General features: G+C 35.6%; 1 pseudogene; it reads left to right on the forward strand.

Moving 5' to 3' along the window:
* Positions 1-17021: 17021 nt before the first annotated feature.
* On the forward strand, positions 17022-17710 carry LOC139852548 (polyubiquitin 11-like; annotated as a pseudogene).
* Positions 17711-18090: the final 380 nt, after the last annotated feature.

Here is an 18090-nt window from a genome sequence, read left to right on the forward strand (position 1 = left end):
ACACATATTTAATCAGAAACAACTGAATATGAGGCAGCGTAGGTGGATTGAATTATTGAATGATTACGACTTTGAGATTCGTTACCACCCGGGGAAGGCAAATGTGGTAGCCGATGCCTTGAGCAGGAAGGACAGAGAACCCATTCGAGTAAAATCTATGAATATAATGATTCATAATAACCTTACTACTCAAATAAAGGAGGCGCAACAAGGAGTTTTAAAAGAGGGAAATTTAAAGGATGAAATACCCAAAGGATCGGAGAAACATCTTAATATTCGGGAAGACGGAACCCGGTATTGGGCTGAAAGGATTTGGGTACCAAAATTTGGAGATATGAGAGAAATGGTACTTAGAGAAGCTCATAAAACCAGATACTCAATACATCCTGGAACGGGGAAGATGTACAAGGATCTCAGGAAATATTTTTGGTGGACGGGTATGAAAGCCGATGTTGCTAAATACGTAGGAGAATGTTTGACGTGTTCTAAGGTCAAAGCTGAGCATCAGAAACCATCAGGTCTACTTCAACAACCCGAAATCCCGGAATGGAAATGGGAAAACATTACCATGGATTTCATCACTAAATTGCCAAGGACTGCAAGTGGTTTTGATACTATTTGGGTAATAGTTGATCGTCTCACCAAATCAGCACATTTCCTGCCAATAAGAGAAGATGACAAGATGGAGAAGTTAGCACGACTGTATTTGAAGGAAGTCGTCTCCAGACATGGAATACCAATCTCTATTATCTCTGATAGGGATGGCAGATTTATTTCAAGATTCTGGCAGACATTACAGCAAGCATTAGGAACTCGTCTAGACATGAGTACTGCCTATCATCCACAAACTGATGGGCAGAGCGAAAGGACGATACAAATGCTTGAAGACATGCTACGAGCATGTGTTATTGATTTTGGAAACAGTTGGGATCGACATCTACCATTAGCAGAATTTTCCTACAACAACAGCTACCATTCAAGCATTGAGATGGCGCCGTTTGAAGCATTTTATGGTAGAAAGTGCAGGTCTCCGATTTGTTGGAGTGAAGTGGGGGATAGACAGATTACGAGTCAGGAAATTATACAAGAAACTACCGAGAAGATCATCCAAATTCAACAACGGTTGAAAACCGCCCAAAGTCGACAAAAGAGCTACGCTGACATTAAAAGAAAAGATATAGAATTTGAAATTGGAGAGATGGTCATGCTTAAAGTTGCACCTTGGAAAGGCGTTGTTCGATTTGGTAAATGAGGGAAATTAAATCCAAGGTATATTGGACCATTCAAGATTATTGATCGTGTCGGACCAGTAGCTAACCGACTTGAGTTACCTCAACAACTCGTGGCTGTACATAACACTTTCCACGTCTCGAATTTGAAGAAATGTTTTGCTAAAGAAGATCTCACTATTCCGTTAGATGAAATCCAAATCAATGAAAAACTCCAATTCATCGAAGAACCCGTCGAAATAATGGATTGTGAGGTTAAAAGACTTAAGCAAAACAAGATACCAATTGTTAAGGTTCGATGGAATGCTCGTAGAGGACCCGAGTTCACCTGGGAGCTTGAAGATCAGATGAAGAAGAAATACCCGCATCTATTTCCAGAAGATTCGTCAACACCTTCAACAGCTTAAAATTTCGGGACGAAATTTATTTAACGGGTAGGTACTGTAGTGACCCGAACTTTTCCATGTTTATATATATTAATTGAGATTGATATTTACATGATTAAATGTTTCCAACATGTTAAGCAATCAAACTTGTTAAGACTTGATTAATTGAAATATGTTTCATATAGACAATTGACCACCCAAGTTGACCGGCGATTCACGAACGTTAAAACTTGTAAAAACGACATGACGATATATATATGGATATACATATGGTTAACATGAGATTATGATAAGTAAGTATCTCCATAAGTATATTAACAATGAGTTATATACATATAAACAAGACTACTAACTTAAGGATTTCGAAACGAGACATATATGTAACGATTATCGTTGTAATGACATTTAAATGTATATATATATCATATTAAGATATATTAATATATTAATATATCACAATATCATGATAATATAATAATTTAACATCTCATTAGATATAATAAATAATGGGTTAACAACATTAATTGAGATCGTTAACTTAAAGGTTTCAAAACAACACTTACATGTAACGACTAACGATGACTTAACGACTCAGTTAAAATGTATATACATGTAGTGTATTTAGATGTATTAAAATACTTTTGGAAGACTTCAAGACATATATCAAAACACTCATACTTAACGAAAATGGTTACAGTTACTTTTCCATTCTTTTCTTTCATCAAGAATTCTAGTCGTATTCTTACCTGTATTATACACAGCTTCAAAACGTACTTACTATGAGTATATACCAATAGGAACTAGCATGGGATTCCATTCTTGATTATGTCATGTATGACTAATCAATTTTAACTTCTACCATGAGCTAGTCAACTAACTAGAACTCCTTTTAACCCCACTCACCACTCACCAATTACCACTCATCATTCACTCCATTTCACTTCCAATTCTCTTTCTAATTCTCTCTCAACACACACACACTATTATGAACGTATTTTTCTAGTATTTAATCATCATCTTCATCAAAAATCACTTCAAGAATCAAGCTATAATCATCATAGGAAGAACACTTCAAGAACACTTCAAAAATCCCTTCAAGTTTACTAATTTACTTCCAAGCTTTCTAATCCATTCCAAGTAATCATCTAAGATCAAGAAACCTTTGTTATATACAGTAGGTTATCTTTCTTATTCAAGGTAATATTCATATTCAAACTTTGATTCAATTTCTATAACTATAAACTATCTTAATTCGAGTAAAAATCTTACTTGAACTTGTTTTTGTGTCATGATCCTACTTCAAGAACTTTAAAGCCATCCAAGATCTTTTGAAGCTAGATCATTTCTTGTCACTTCCAGTTGGTTTACCTACTAAACTTAAGGTAGTAATGATGTTCATAACATCATTCGATTCATATATATAAAACTATCTTATTCGAAGGTTTAAACTCGTAATCACTAGAACATAGTTTAGTTAATTCTAAACTTGTTCGCAAACAAAAGTTAATCCTTCTAACTTGACTTTTAAAATTAACTACACACATTTTCTATATCTATATGATATGCTAACTTAATGATTTAAAACCTGGAAACACGAAAAACACCGTAAAACCGGATTTACGCCGTCGTAGTAACACCGCGGGCTGTTTTGGGTTAGTTAATTAAAAACTATGATAAACTTTGATTTAAAAGTTGTTATTCTGAGAAAATGATTTTTATTATGAACATGAAACTATATCCAAAAATTATGGTTAAACTCAAAGTGGAAGTATGTTTTCTAAAATGGTCATCTAGACGTCGTTCTTTCGACTGAAATGACTACCTTTACAAAAATAACTTGTAACTTATTTTTCCGACGATAAACCTATACTTTTCTGTTTAGATTCATAAAATAGAGTTCAATATGAAACCATAGCAATTTGATTCACTCAAAACGGATTTAAAATGAAGAAGTTATGGGTAAAACAAGATTGGATAATTTTTCTCATTTTAGCTACGTGAAAATTGGTAATAAATCTATTCCAACCATAACTTAATCAACTTGTATTGTATATTATGTAATCTTGAGATACCATAGACACGTATACAATGTTTCGACCTATCATGTCGACACATCTATATATATTTCGGAACAACCATAGACACTCTATATGTGAATGTTGGAGTTAGCTATACAGGGTTGAGGTTTATTCCAAAATATATATAGTTTGAGTTGTGATCAATACTGAGATACGTATACACTGGGTCGTGGATTGATTCAAGATAATATTTATCGATTTATTTCTGTACATCTAACTGTGGACAACTAGTTGTAGGTTACTAACGAGGACAGTTGACTTAATAAACTTAAAATATCAAAATATATTAAAAGTGTTGTAAATATATTTTAAACATACTTTGATATATATGTATATATTGTTATAGGTTCGTGAATCAACCAGTGGCCAAGTCTTACTTCCCGACGAAGTAAAAATCTGTGAAAGTGAGTTATAGTCCCACTTTTAAAATCTAATATTTTTGGGATGAGAATACATGCAGGTTTTATAAATGATTTACAAAATAGACACAAGTACGTGAAACTACATTCTATGATTGAATTATCGAAATCGAATATGCCCCTTTTTATTAAGTCTGGTAATCTAAGAATTAGGGAACAGACACCCTAATTGACGCGAATCCTAAAGATAGATCTATTGGGCCTAACAAACCCCATCCAAAGTACCGGATGCTTTAGTACTTCAAAATTTATATCATATCCGAAGGGTGTCCCGGAATGATGGGGATATTCTTATATATATGAATCTTGTTAACGTCAGTTACCAGGTGTTCACCATATGAATGATTTTTATCTCTATGTATGGGATGTGTATTGAAATATGAAATCTTGTGGTCTATTGTTACGATTTGATATATATAGGTTAAACCTATAACTCACCAACATTTTTGTTGACGTTTAAAGCATGTTTATTCTCAGGTGAATACTAAGAGCTTCCGCTGTTGCATACTAAAATAAGGACAAGATTTGGAGTCCATGTTTATATGATATTGTGTAAAAAATGCATTCAAGAAACTGATTTCGATGTAACATATTTGTATTGTAAACCATTATGTAATGGTCGTGTGTAAACAGGATATTTTAGATTATCATTATTTGATAATCTACGTAAAGTTTTTTTAAACCTTTATTTATGAAATAAAGGTTATGGTTTGTTTTAAAAATGAATGCAGTCTTTGAAAAACGTCTCATATAGAGGTCAAAACCTCGCAACGAAATCAATTAATGTGGAATGTTTTTAATCAATAAGAACGGGACATTTCACCTACCACCTCCTGCTACTGATAATCTTGAACCAATTCAAGATTCATCAGTTGATACAACTCCAGCTGTTTCTCCAGATACTCTATTGAATCCATTAGATAATGTTACATCAGATCAAGCGGATCAAGGCTCAATGTCAATAACGGTTAATGTTTCAATGGATACCACTGATGTACAACCTCTTCCACACAACCGATGGACTAAAAGTCATCCAATAGATCTTATTATTGGTGATGCATCTGCTCCAGTCTCAACTCGAAGGGCTACTTGGAATATGTGTCTATACACTGCCTTTCTTAGTAAGATTGAACCAACAACAATTGCTCAAGCTTTACTAGATCCGAACTGGGTGGTTGCAATGCAAGAAGAGATCAATCAATTTGAATGGTTGAAAGTATGGCGATTGGTTCCAAGACCAACGGGTCAACGACCAATAGGAGTTAAGTGGATTTTTAAGAACAAGAAGGATTCTGATGGAATTGTGATTCGGAATAAGGCACGTCTTGTGGCCAAGGGATATCGACAACAAGAGAGTATTGATTATGACGAAACGTTTGCTCCGGTTGCTAGGATTGAGGCTATTCATCTTTTCCTTGCATTTGCTTCTCATATGAAGTTCACGGTGTTTCAAATGGATGTCAAAACTGCTTTTCTGAACGGTTATCTTCAAGAGGAAGTCTATGTTGATCAACCAGAAGGCTTTGTTGATCCCATTCATCCAAATCACGTATACTACTTGGAAAAAGCTTTGTATGGTCTGAAGCAAGCACCGCGTGTATGGTATGAGACCTTAACAAAGTATTTGCTGGACAACAGCTTCTCTCGTGGAACGATTGATACAACACTATTCATCCGTAAAAATCACGGTCACATTCTCTTGGTTCAAATTTACGTTGATGACATTATTTTTGGTTCCACGTCCCCGGCCTTATGCAAAGAATTTAGTGACCTTATGGCCAACAAATTCGAAATGAGCATGCTTGACCAGTTAAATTTCTTTTTAGGGTTACAAGTAAAACAATTACCAAACGGGATTTTTCTCAGTTAAACAAAGTATATCAATGATATGCTAAAACATTTTAAAATGACTGCTTTAAAACCAATGACAACCCCAATGAAGACTTTACTGGATGCTGATACTAATGGGGAACCCCTTGATATTACACTTTATCGAAGCATGGTTGGTTCTTTAATGTATCTTACTGCAAGTCGACCTGACATTACACTTGTTGTAACTGTATCTGCCCGCTTTCAGTCAAACCCTAAGAAATCTCATTCCAAAGCAGTTGTTAGGATTTTTCAGTACCTTAAAGGTACACCTAACCTTGGGATCTGGTATCCTCATAGATCCGATTTCAATCTCACGGCTTACACTGATGCGGATCATGGCGGTTGCCATGTTGATCGAAAAAGCACATCTGAATCAATTCAGATGTTGGGAAATAGGCTAGTTGGTTGGTCATCCAAAAAGCAGAACTGTGTGTCTTTATCAACAGCTGAGTCTGAGTATATTGCTGCAACTCATTGTTGTTCACAAGTTTTGTGGATGCAAATTCAACTTTCAGACTATGGCTTTAAGTTTTCTAAGACCCCAATTTACTGTGATTCACAAAGTGCTATTGCAATAACAGCAACCCGGTCCAGTATTCTAAGACTAAACACATAGATATTGGCTATCATTTCATTAAGGACCATGCAGAGAAAGGGGATGTAGAGTTATACTTTGTGCCTACCAAAGTGCAATTAGCTGACATGTTCACTAAGCCTTTAGATGAACTTAGGCTAAAGTTCTTGATCAAAGAGATTGGCATGGTAGAGTATAGTGCTTGATATTCCTTAGATCTGTTGGGACTTATTCTTGGGATCTTGTGTTTAGGGGGAGTAGATACTTTCTAGGGGGAGCAACTACTTTCATATGCTTTGGATATCATCTTTTAAGGGGGAGCCTTTAGATTTATGATAACTTCCTGGATATAATTGTTCAATGGTTACGTAAGAGGGAGGTAACTCATTGATATCATATTTCAAGGGGGAGTTAATTCATTTTCTAGGGTAATTTATCAAAATGCTGATTTACGTTCTTGTATATCACATTTTGAGGGGGAGAAAAAGGGAGAAAATAGGAAAATTACTCAAAAATATTGTTTTTCAAAAGTGAATTCATAAATTCTTTGTTTTATATCTGAAATAATTCACTAAGGCTTGTATACATCTCAGTATGCAACCCATTTTAACAATTGGTATCACTGAAGATTTGTACTTTGTTCACAAATTCAAAGTTCTTTTAAGTACAAATCTTATTTTGAAAAATTCATAAAAATTGGAAAAGATAAAATCCAAAAATATTTGATTTTTACTGAATAAATGCTATTTTTAGCATTATATCGAATCTGACATCCAACAGTACAGATTCGGTAAGTTCAAAATTTTTCAAAAATTGTCTCAGAATTGTTTTTCATGAAAAGATTGAAATGAATTTTAAGAGGAAAAGTCCATTTGTCAAGATTTTGAAGTTAAAATTGATAAAGTTTTGAAAAGTGGACTGTATTCGGTAAAATAGGCCCATTCGGTAAAGCCCATTCGGTATTTTATCTTCGGTATCTATAAAAGGAGGGTCAAAGTCAAACTAACTCTCTTACTGTGCTTAATTACCTACCGAGTCTTACTGATCATACCGAATCTGCCTAATCTACCGAATCCGTTCTTCTATTTCTTCAAATCTTTGGTATAATTTCATTTTTATCATTGCTTTAGTTACATTCGTGTAGATCTGAGACAATTAAATGTTTTTCAACCAGAAAAGATCAAAATAACTGGATTGTGACTTTCAATTTTGAAATTCTGTTGATTATATCGAGTCTGAGTCGTATTCTACTAATCTTTGATTAAACTCAATTGATTTGGTTAATTAACATGAATTCTTGTCTACTCTGAGTTATATTAATTGATCTATCATTTGACCGAGTTTGATTACATGTTTAATTGATTGTTTGATGGATTCTGTATCTACCGAATATGTTCTGTCTACTGTACCGAGTCTGTTCATACGATTAACATGTTGATCTGCTTCTAATTGAGTGGTTAATTGATTATGGTTGTGATATTACATGATAGAATATGCATGTTTGAGTGACTTTATGTTAATTTTGGAGATACCGAATCTGTTCTTCTCTTGATACCGAATCTGACTTTTGGTACCTTGAAACTTTCTGATTTTTATCTTCAAACACTTAACATGTTTATTCTATATCTTTCTGATCTGAAAACTCAAGCTTATTTGGTTACAGAATCTCAAGTTTTCATGACTACCGAATCTGCTTGAATTGTGTTTAAAAAATTGACTAAGTGTTGTTCTGATTCTTTGTGTTACATAATTGATTTTGCATGATGAATTTGTATTGTGATGAATATCATATGAATGTCATGATTGTCAATTACTTGTTCATATTTGAGAATAAAAGATTTTTATATCTTTGAAAAACCAAAAAAAATCATAAAATATAAAAGATAAAACATATATAAAGGATTTCAAAGGCAAATAAGAATAGAGATATATGCTTAATGTTAAAAATCTTGTGGTCTTCTATTTCTTATTTATACAGCTAAATGACGAACAATCACTTCATCAACTCTGAAACCAACATTCCCTGCAACTACTGGACTGCAATTCTAGAGAGGCACACTCTGTGGCCTGCTCTAAACTCTACAGTCAGTGTACCTGTAACAGATCTGGAGCTACTTAACAGAACAATTAGGTTTGTGGAAGCTTCACAACCTACTACTGAAAATCCAGAGGGAACACAAGCTCATTTTGAATTTCAACTGAAAGGAGTTCAAGGGAGGAGGAGTATCATTAAGGCTGATTTCAGGAGGATATTCAGACTTCCTGTTGTGCAGAATGCTCCTGCTTTTCCTGCTACTCAACAGATGATGTCATCTGTCTTCGATCTTGGTTATGTTGGAGCCCGCAATGTTCCTCCGGCTAAGTTTCAGAAGAAATATTTGCACTCAAAGTGGTACGTGATCTTCTCAATCATCAACTGATGCTTGCTGATGACAAGGAGTGGATCCGACAGCCTGACTGTGCCTATGCTAAAGTTGTTCTACTCTTTCATAAGAGTAGAAACTCCTGATTATGCAGAACTAATATGGGACTTGGTTCAAGCTCAAGTTGATAAACCAAGGGGTTCATACATCCCTTGCGAAAGGTATTTCTGTATCTTTATCCATGATGCTATAAATGCTTGCAGAAATGCAAATATATTTGTACCAGGTACACATGGATTACAGATGAAACGATTTGGGGAGCTGAAGATGAATACCCCGATGGTATCTGATAATCAATTCACTGCGCCGATTCCAAATTGGCTAGTGAGGCTAGCTGAACCCCAAGACGCTCGTATGCATTCTTATTTTGAGGCTGTAGGAATACCTCTTTCGAACCCGGTACAACAAGAACAAGTTGAACCTGCCGCGGTTCCAGCCCCAGAGGTTGTAGAGGAACCTGTAGTTCAACCACCCGGGTCAGCTAATCCTCCACTTAGGGTGAACCTTAAACGATCTAGGGCAGCACACCAAGCTCAACATGTGAGGATCAGGGAACCTAGTCCAACTAGGATTGAACCAACCCTTTTCACAACACCCGAAGTGAGCAGTGACACCGACACTTCAGCAACAGCATCTGAATCGTCTCCCAAACATTCTCCTAAGAGAACTCGATATATACCTGATGAGATGATTCAGACTCCGCCAACCCAACGAGTAACTAGATCTAGGACTTCGACACCTATTGTCCGCCAAACAGTTACTACAACCGTTGGTGATACGGACCAAGACCTAGAACCAATTAGGTCACCCTCACCCATCTCCGTATCACATCCAATAATAACAGTAAGCCCTGCGCTAAATGAAGCGCAAGTTTCGGTAGGCAAGAGATTTAAACGCACGGATGGTACAAAGACCACTAAGCCCATCCAATCTAAATAGGACTTAATAATAAATCCTACAAAGCAAGGTGCTTCGGCATCTAAGGAAGTAAAGTCTTCCTCTGCAGTAAAGTCTGCGTTGACTCAATCGATTGAGGAAACTCAATCATTAAAGTCCAGAACGGCCGAAGGGGAGCTGAAAAGTCTTGAAAAGGCACCCTGCGTATCAGCTGGAAATCCTCCTGTGCCTCAACGTACAACAGGGTCTAGAGGTCCGGCTTATCTTGATGAGGGAGATCTGCCGCGTCCTATGGAAACGAGTTAACATGACAATCCTTCGGGATATTTATCAGACTTCCAGCAGACTGATCCCTTAATTCATGAAAGTGATTCATTGGATCAAACCACTTTTCTTCCGGATTCTGAATCTCAGGGTCTGGAGGAAGAGTCTTTAACTGAAAGAGATGTGTCACCTCATGGTATATCAATGATTTCAGGAGTCGAAGATAGAAATATCTCTGCGAGAGCTAAACCGACAGGTAGTTATGCTACTCTGTCAGAGTCCAATGAGACTAAAGTCATGGAGGTGGATGCTTCGAAAGAAACTTCGCCGGTGACAACTCCGGTTGTTACCCAACCTCCATCAGAAGGGGATATCACGAATCTGACTAGTAGTATGTACAACCCTACATATAAGAATAATACCGCACAATCATCCTTACCCGCCCTCATGGCAACTCAAACACTTCCATCGACATCGCCTTCAACAGATGCTGCTAATGCTGCTTTTGTTCATGGTTACACCGTTGTTTCACCAACTGGGTCACCTTCTCGGATTTCAAATAGATATGGATTACAGTATCTCTCTGACAATGAGGTGGAGGAGCTCTATCTTGCTGAGTTTGCTAAACGGACTGATCTTGATGAAGTTCGCGAGACTATGATGATTTATCTTGAGCAAGCAAGGATAGTGTATCCTTTCTCTCCATGCAAGTCACCTGGACCAATTCACATGCCTGATCATGATGATTTCGATCCCGATAATCTTCATGAGGGGGAGAATAGACAAAGTGATCATCGGTCCAGTGGTTATGAAGCTGGTACATCTAGTCAACAGAAGGATAAAGATGTTGTTGATATATCTGATTCCGGTAGTGATGAAATTGAGGAAATCCAGTGTGAAAGTTTTCTAGATGAATCAGAAAGTCAGAGAGAGGGTGACTCAGGGATGTTAATGATTATGGATACAGCTGATCAATCAGAGAATAAGTCATCTCAAGAGAACAATCAAAACTTTGACAACATTGAAGATATTTTGAAGGGGTCATCAAGTATCGCCAATGAATTCAATAATCATCAATTTGTTAACTTGACATCTCCAACTGATGAATTTGGAATACACTTCGAAAAGGAGATTTTCTCTAATGGCAAAGAAGATACTACGACTCCTCCTGATTTGAATGTTCCATTTCAAACTGCAGAGATTGTTCTTGAGCGTGATGCTGATTACCAACTTAGTGAGGATGAAGAGAAAACGATTCTTCGTTCACCATTCATTGAACAACAAGCGTATAGAATCTATGGTGATTCTGATCTTGTCCTTTCTGCATCAATGAGTGTTCTGGGTGCATGGAAATATCATAAGAAGCCAGAATATCTCAAAGCTTATCTGAGTGTTCGCAATAAATTCAAATTGAAGAATGAAGAAAAACTTCAAATTCGGCGGAATTCAAAGATCAAAAGCATAAATAAGATTTTGATGATTAATAAGGATGAAGTGAAGATGCCATTGTTTCAAGTTACAAGAATGGATGATGAGGATTATCAATTTTCAGAAGCGGATTTTGATAAACTGAAGATGGACGACATTATTTTCATTTACAATTATTTGATTAGCTTGAATGAATCTGCAACAACTAATCATGCTACTGCAATGAAGGCAGTCTGCAGGTTTATTCTTGATTCGATGAGATGGATGTCTATTCATGATTTTCAAATGGGTTTGGAATCTTGACACAAAAAGCTCGGAAACAAACCGCCAAATCAAGTGATTGAAGAGCTAAGATACATGTCCTTACTTGAAGTGAGCGACTGTCCATATGGGTTTGTATTTGTCAATTCTCACTATACAAAGATCTTTATCAGAGTCTCAGATTTCAGAAGATACTCAGACAGAACGTTGATGTATGCTTTCAAATACATGAGATGGAGACTGATCAATAACTGCTATTCAACTGAAGATAATGAGATTGTCAAATACATTCTCACAAGATTGAAAAGTCATCTCAAAACAAGAGTGAATATACGAAGATATGAGAATCTCAAGGGATTCAAATCTAAAGTTCACTTCAGAGGGACAAAGTTCCTTTAGATTTCACAATAGGATTATATTGTAACGTTCACATTTAACACTAAGGGGGAGATTGTTAGGACCCCGAAGTTGTATAGTGTTAATGTGAATTAAGCTTTAAATGAAGGTTCCTTAGAAGAGGGCTATATAAGGAACCTAAGTAGTCCTAATTAGATAGCCATTGTATTGTAACCGAGTTCTAGAAGCTGTGGAATGTAATTTTACCGATTCTCTCTCATACCGAGTCTTCTTCCTATATATGAAATCTCACTCTATCTTATCTTTTCTCTCAATCTCAACATGATCTGACCTATCATTATCGTTTAGATATTCCGCCTCAACTGAGCTCCGTTCATCCTACTATCCATGTATCAAACTTGAAGAAGTGTTTTTCCGAACCCAAACTCGTCATCCCTCTCGAAGAACTTACTATTGATGAAAAACTTTATTTTATGGAGGAACCGGTTGAAATTGTGGACACCTCCGTCAAGACGCTAAAACAAAGTAGAATCCCCATCGTTAAGGTCCGTTGGAATGCCAAAGGGGGGCCCGAGTTTACTTGGGAAAGGCAAGATCAAATGCAAAGGAAATACCCTCATTTATTCGTGGATTCGGAAACGCAAGATCTCGAGGAAGAAACAACGACTACTACGCCTACTTAAATTTCGGGACGAAATTTTTTTTAAGGAGTAGGTAATGTAACATCCCGCCTTTTTCCATTTACCTTCCGTTATGTTATTTAAAGTCTGTTATAGAATTATAACATCTTCCGTTAATACGCGTTTTAAAATATCTCGTTTAGGTAATTCACGCACCCGCTTTTGAACTTGAGGGACTAAACTTGCCAAGAGGCAAAAGACTTGACTAGGTCAACTAGTCAACAAGTCTTCTCCTCCATTCAGTCTCCTCTTTTCTCTCTTTTACTACTTCAACTTTTCTCTCAACCTTCAAACAAAGAATCATCATCTATTTCAAATCGAGCAAGCATCAATCCAAACAAATTACATATTTGGAATCCTCGCATCTTCCTCTTCGAATCCATACCGATTACATTTCATTTGGGTAACTTTCTAAAAATACTAGATTTTGTGTTCTTGATAATTTTAACTTATAGAAGTGTTAATTAGTGTCTATGGCTCAAGTCTAACATGATTATGTGATTTATATGCTCGATCTCGTTATTTTAGTGTAACTAGCATGAACTTGAAAAATGTGTGTTTGATCTTGAGTTTTGGATGATTAAATGTTGTTGATATGCTAAAGTGCAAGTATTAATTGTGTTACTAGCATCACTAGCTTCATTTTGATGTGTAGGTTGATTAAGAAAACTTCAATAACATGATTTATGAGTTTATAATTCTTGGTTAGGGTTTGGTGGTCTTCAATGTGAATTTTGATGCCTTAAATGCTTGACAATGTTGCTTGTAAGTGTTTAGTTGTAATGTATGTTTAATTACCTTCGAAACGGCATATCATTTATGTAAAATGGATCACCGAATCATGAAATGAGAGTTATGAACTTGGGTGCAATTAATGATGAGCATTAAATGCGGTTTTGATTGTTGAAAGTGGTAGATTGATTGATGAAATATGTTTAGTTGTTTTCCTCGTCAAATTACCTCCCCAACGGTATAAGATACATGTTTTGATTGTTTGCGGATCATAAATTGTGATTGTTTGGGTTTTGGTTCGTGCACTTGTGCAAAATCAGCAATCAGACCTGTGCACTGATCTGGACGCCGTCCAGATTCCTGGACGCCGTCCAGGCCTTCACATCTGGATGCCGTCCAGCCAATCTGGACGTCGTCCAGATGAACTGTCAGGTTCTGATTTCGTTGGTCGTTTACCATTTAATTCCAACTATGCTACGCACCTCCGATTCACATGTAACTTGTTCTAACATGCTTATATATGATTAAAAACCTCAGAAAAATTGTTCGGGACCCGACCCAAATGTGTTGACTATTTCGTTGACTTTGACCCGACCAAAGTTGACTTTTGATCAAACTTAACCAATTACTTACGCAATCATTCTAACTTGCTCTTATACTTGTATCTTGCATGAAACTTGTCAAATTTGATTCGCATGCTAATTAATCGAGTCGTATCGAGCCATAAGACTAATTGAACACTTTGACCTACCGTGTTCACCGATATTGACACAACCTATTTGTTTAGGTCAAGACTAGCAATTGTCATTGCACACGTTTACTTGTGAAGTACTTTATTACTCGTGCACTCAAGGTGAGATCATAGTCCCACTTCTACCCCTTTTAAACTTATATTTGGGATGAGAAAACATAAACGTTTCATTTTACAAAGTGAACACAAGTACGAAAACAAACATTCTACATACGAGTTAGAACAAAAATCCTCAATTCGATTATCATTAGTTACACTTGCCGGGTGTAAGCGAGAACTTATGTTGTATGGCCATATGGGTTTGAAAAACCCTCATTCGGACGGTTCGCTACCGTTATTCGGATGAAATATATTTTCGAGAAACAGTGTATGTTCTAACACTATTGTGATGGGGTGATGGAAAGTTAAGCCTTGATAATTGGGTACTCATGATAACAAATTTTAGAATGGTTTACTATTATTTCAATGATATAAATCTTGTGGTTCATTTGTACTTACTTACTTAAACCTATGATTTCACCAACGTTTTCGTTGACATATTTCTATGTTTTTCTCAGGTCCTTGAACGTTTTGTGATACATGCTTCCGCTCATTACTTTTGATACTTGCTTGGATGTCGAGTATACATGCATACGTGGAACGTCTTTTGACTTAACTTAATTTGTGTCGTATAGGTTTCAATTGTACTTAAAACGTTGTAACATGTTTGGTCGTCGAACCTACTTTGTAAACCTCAAAACATCTTTATAATTTAAATGAATGCGACATATTTTTGGTCAAACGTTGTTTTAAAGACTTATGACCACGTAACGGGACCTAAGTAGACGGCGCCGTCAATGACGATTTTGTCGAGTCGCTACAACTTTTTTTTTGTCCCCAACGATAAAATAAGCAACTTTCGTAAAAGAATCAAACCTTCAATGTTACCAAAAGATGTCGAAAATTTTTTTTTTATACAAAAAAATCAACTAACCTATTTTTTTTCCTCAACAATAAAATAGGCAATTTTCATAAAATGAACAACCCTTCAATGCTACCAAAAGATATCGTAAAACATTTTTAAAGAAGCAACTTTCACAAAAGGAACAACCCTTCAATGTTAGATGTCGAAAAAAATTCTAGATCAAGCCTTTTTTTAACTCACATTCAAAACGGAGCCCCCGACGCGAAGCGAGGGCTTCACAACTAGTTAAAATTAATAGTTCATTTCTACATATAAATAAATAAAAATAATAAGGTAAACTTCTTTTACAAATTCAACTTTTATATATATATATATATATATATATATATATATATATATATATATATATATATAATAAAATAAAAAATAGCGAGTAAAACTTTAAAGTAAAAAAGATTTCTTTGAAAACGTGTGTGTCGATAATTCAGGTAAAAAAAATTAAAGTGTAATGATAAAAGTTATATGAGGAGAGACTACTTTTTTATTTTTTTTAATTAAAATAAATTATTATTAAAATAAAATATATAAAAAATAATTAGATTAAATTTGAATACTATCTTATCCATCCAATCCAAATTCCAATTCCAAAACTTAAAACGAAAGAAAGGCACGTAGGAGACGGCACCATAGAAATTACGAACCTTTCTAGATAAAGATTCCATAACCTGACGTACGGTACGCATAGACAGCCACCAACCGTACACGTGTCACATTATCATTTGTCCGTCTTCTACCGTATCGTCATATTATCTTTACTCCATTGACCGTCTCTTTTTCCCCATCTATATAATCACCCCTATTTCTTATCTCAATTCTCACACAACGATTTTTTATATCGATCATTATCAACATTCTCTCAATTTTGATTTCTCCAATTCTCTCAAGGTATCCTATTTTTCCCTCTTCCTCGTTTCTGATAATTTAAATGCATTTAAGTTTTTATATCATCTATTTATTTGATTTGATTTGATTTGATGTTTGATTCTATTCTGTTATTATAGTTTTCGATTAGATCAAAATCTTCGTACATGTAAATTTGTAATTGAGCGATGTATATGAATAATTAGGCTGAAACTTAAACGATTAAATTGTTTCATGCAAAACTTAGATCTGTATCGTTCGAATTAGAATTTTATTTTAAATTTTTGATGTTATTCTGTTATTATTACATTCTGATTAGGTCTTAATTTATGTTCATGTTAATTTTAATTGAGCGATTTATATGAATAATTAAGCTGAAACTTAAAACGATTAAATTGTATTTATTTAAAACTTAGATCTGGATTGTTTGAATTAGAAATTTATTTTTAGTTTTTTGATGCAATTCTGTTATTATTACTTTATGATTAGGTCTTAATTCATGTACATGTTAATTTTTAATTGAGCGATGCATATGGATAATTCTGCTGAATCTTAAACGATTAAATTTTGTATCATGTAAAACTTAGATCTGGATTGTTTCAATTTGAATTTTATTTTTAATTTTTTGATCCCTATTCCGTTGTTATTACTTTTTGATTAGGTCTTTATTTATGTACATGTTAGTTTTTAATTGAGCGATGTATATGAATATTTAGGCTGAAACTCGCACGATTAAATAATTATTCCACGTTAAGCTTAGAGATTTGGACTCGTTCTATCAGATATATTCAGTTTTATTTGTATCTATATGTGTACCTTATTATGAATGAATAATTTGTTCACAGATGCAAATCTTCGTTAAGACCCTAACCGGCAAGACCATCACTCTCGAGGTTGAGAGCTCAGATACAATCGACAACGTTAAGGCCAAGATCCAGGATAAGGAAGGGATCCCCCAGACCAGCAAAGGTTGATCTTCGCCGGAAAACAGCTCGAGGACGGCCGTACTTTGGCTGATTACAACATCCAAAAGGAGTCCACACTTCACCTTGTTCTAAGGCTCAGAGGAGGGATGCAGATCTTCGTGAAAACCCTCACCGGAAAGACCATAACTTTGGAGGTCGAAAGCTCGGACACCATCGACAATTCCAAGGTGAAGATCCAGGATAAGGAGGGTATCCCACCGGACCAACAAAGGTTGATCTTTGCTGGTAAGCAATTGGAAGATGGACGTACCCTAGCTGACTACAACATCCAAAAGGAGTCGACTTTGCATTTGGTGCTTAGGTTGAGAGGTGGTATGCAGATCTTTGTCAAGACTTTAACTGGAAAGACTATTACTTTGGAGGTTGAGAGTTCAGATACAATTGATAATGTCAAGGCAAAGATTCAGGATAAGTAAGGGATCCCACCAGACCAGCAGAAGTTGATCTTTGCAGGGAAGCAGCTTGAAGATGGACGTACCCTTGCTGATTACAATATTCAGAAGGAGTCTACTCTTCACCTTGTGCTTCGTCTTCGTGGTGGTAATTAGTTGAAATTGTATGATTGTGAGAAGATAAATGTAAGGTGTTTGTTTGCAAGTCATGTTGGTGTTACTATTTTTAAGTTTGTAATAAGAATTCTACCGTTTGTTGACTACTTGTGTGTAACATATTACAATTTCTCTTTTGTTAGATATTGATACACTATCATTACACTTTCATTTACCCTTGTTAATCCATAACTATTACTGTACTTCTTGCTTATAAGACCACAGATAATAGGGCGTTTGTGGCCCCCTATGTCTCGCATACATGTCACGAGAAACGCCCCACAAACACCTGTAATGGGGCGTTTGTAGTTGGGCGTTTGTCAAGCAAATGCGCCCAAGAGAGAACGACTATGAGGTGTCAATTACTGATTGGTTAATGT

This window comes from Rutidosis leptorrhynchoides, chromosome 6, assembly GCF_046630445.1.
Source record: "Rutidosis leptorrhynchoides isolate AG116_Rl617_1_P2 chromosome 6, CSIRO_AGI_Rlap_v1, whole genome shotgun sequence".
In the NCBI taxonomy this organism is placed as follows: Eukaryota; Viridiplantae; Streptophyta; class Magnoliopsida; order Asterales; family Asteraceae; genus Rutidosis; species Rutidosis leptorrhynchoides.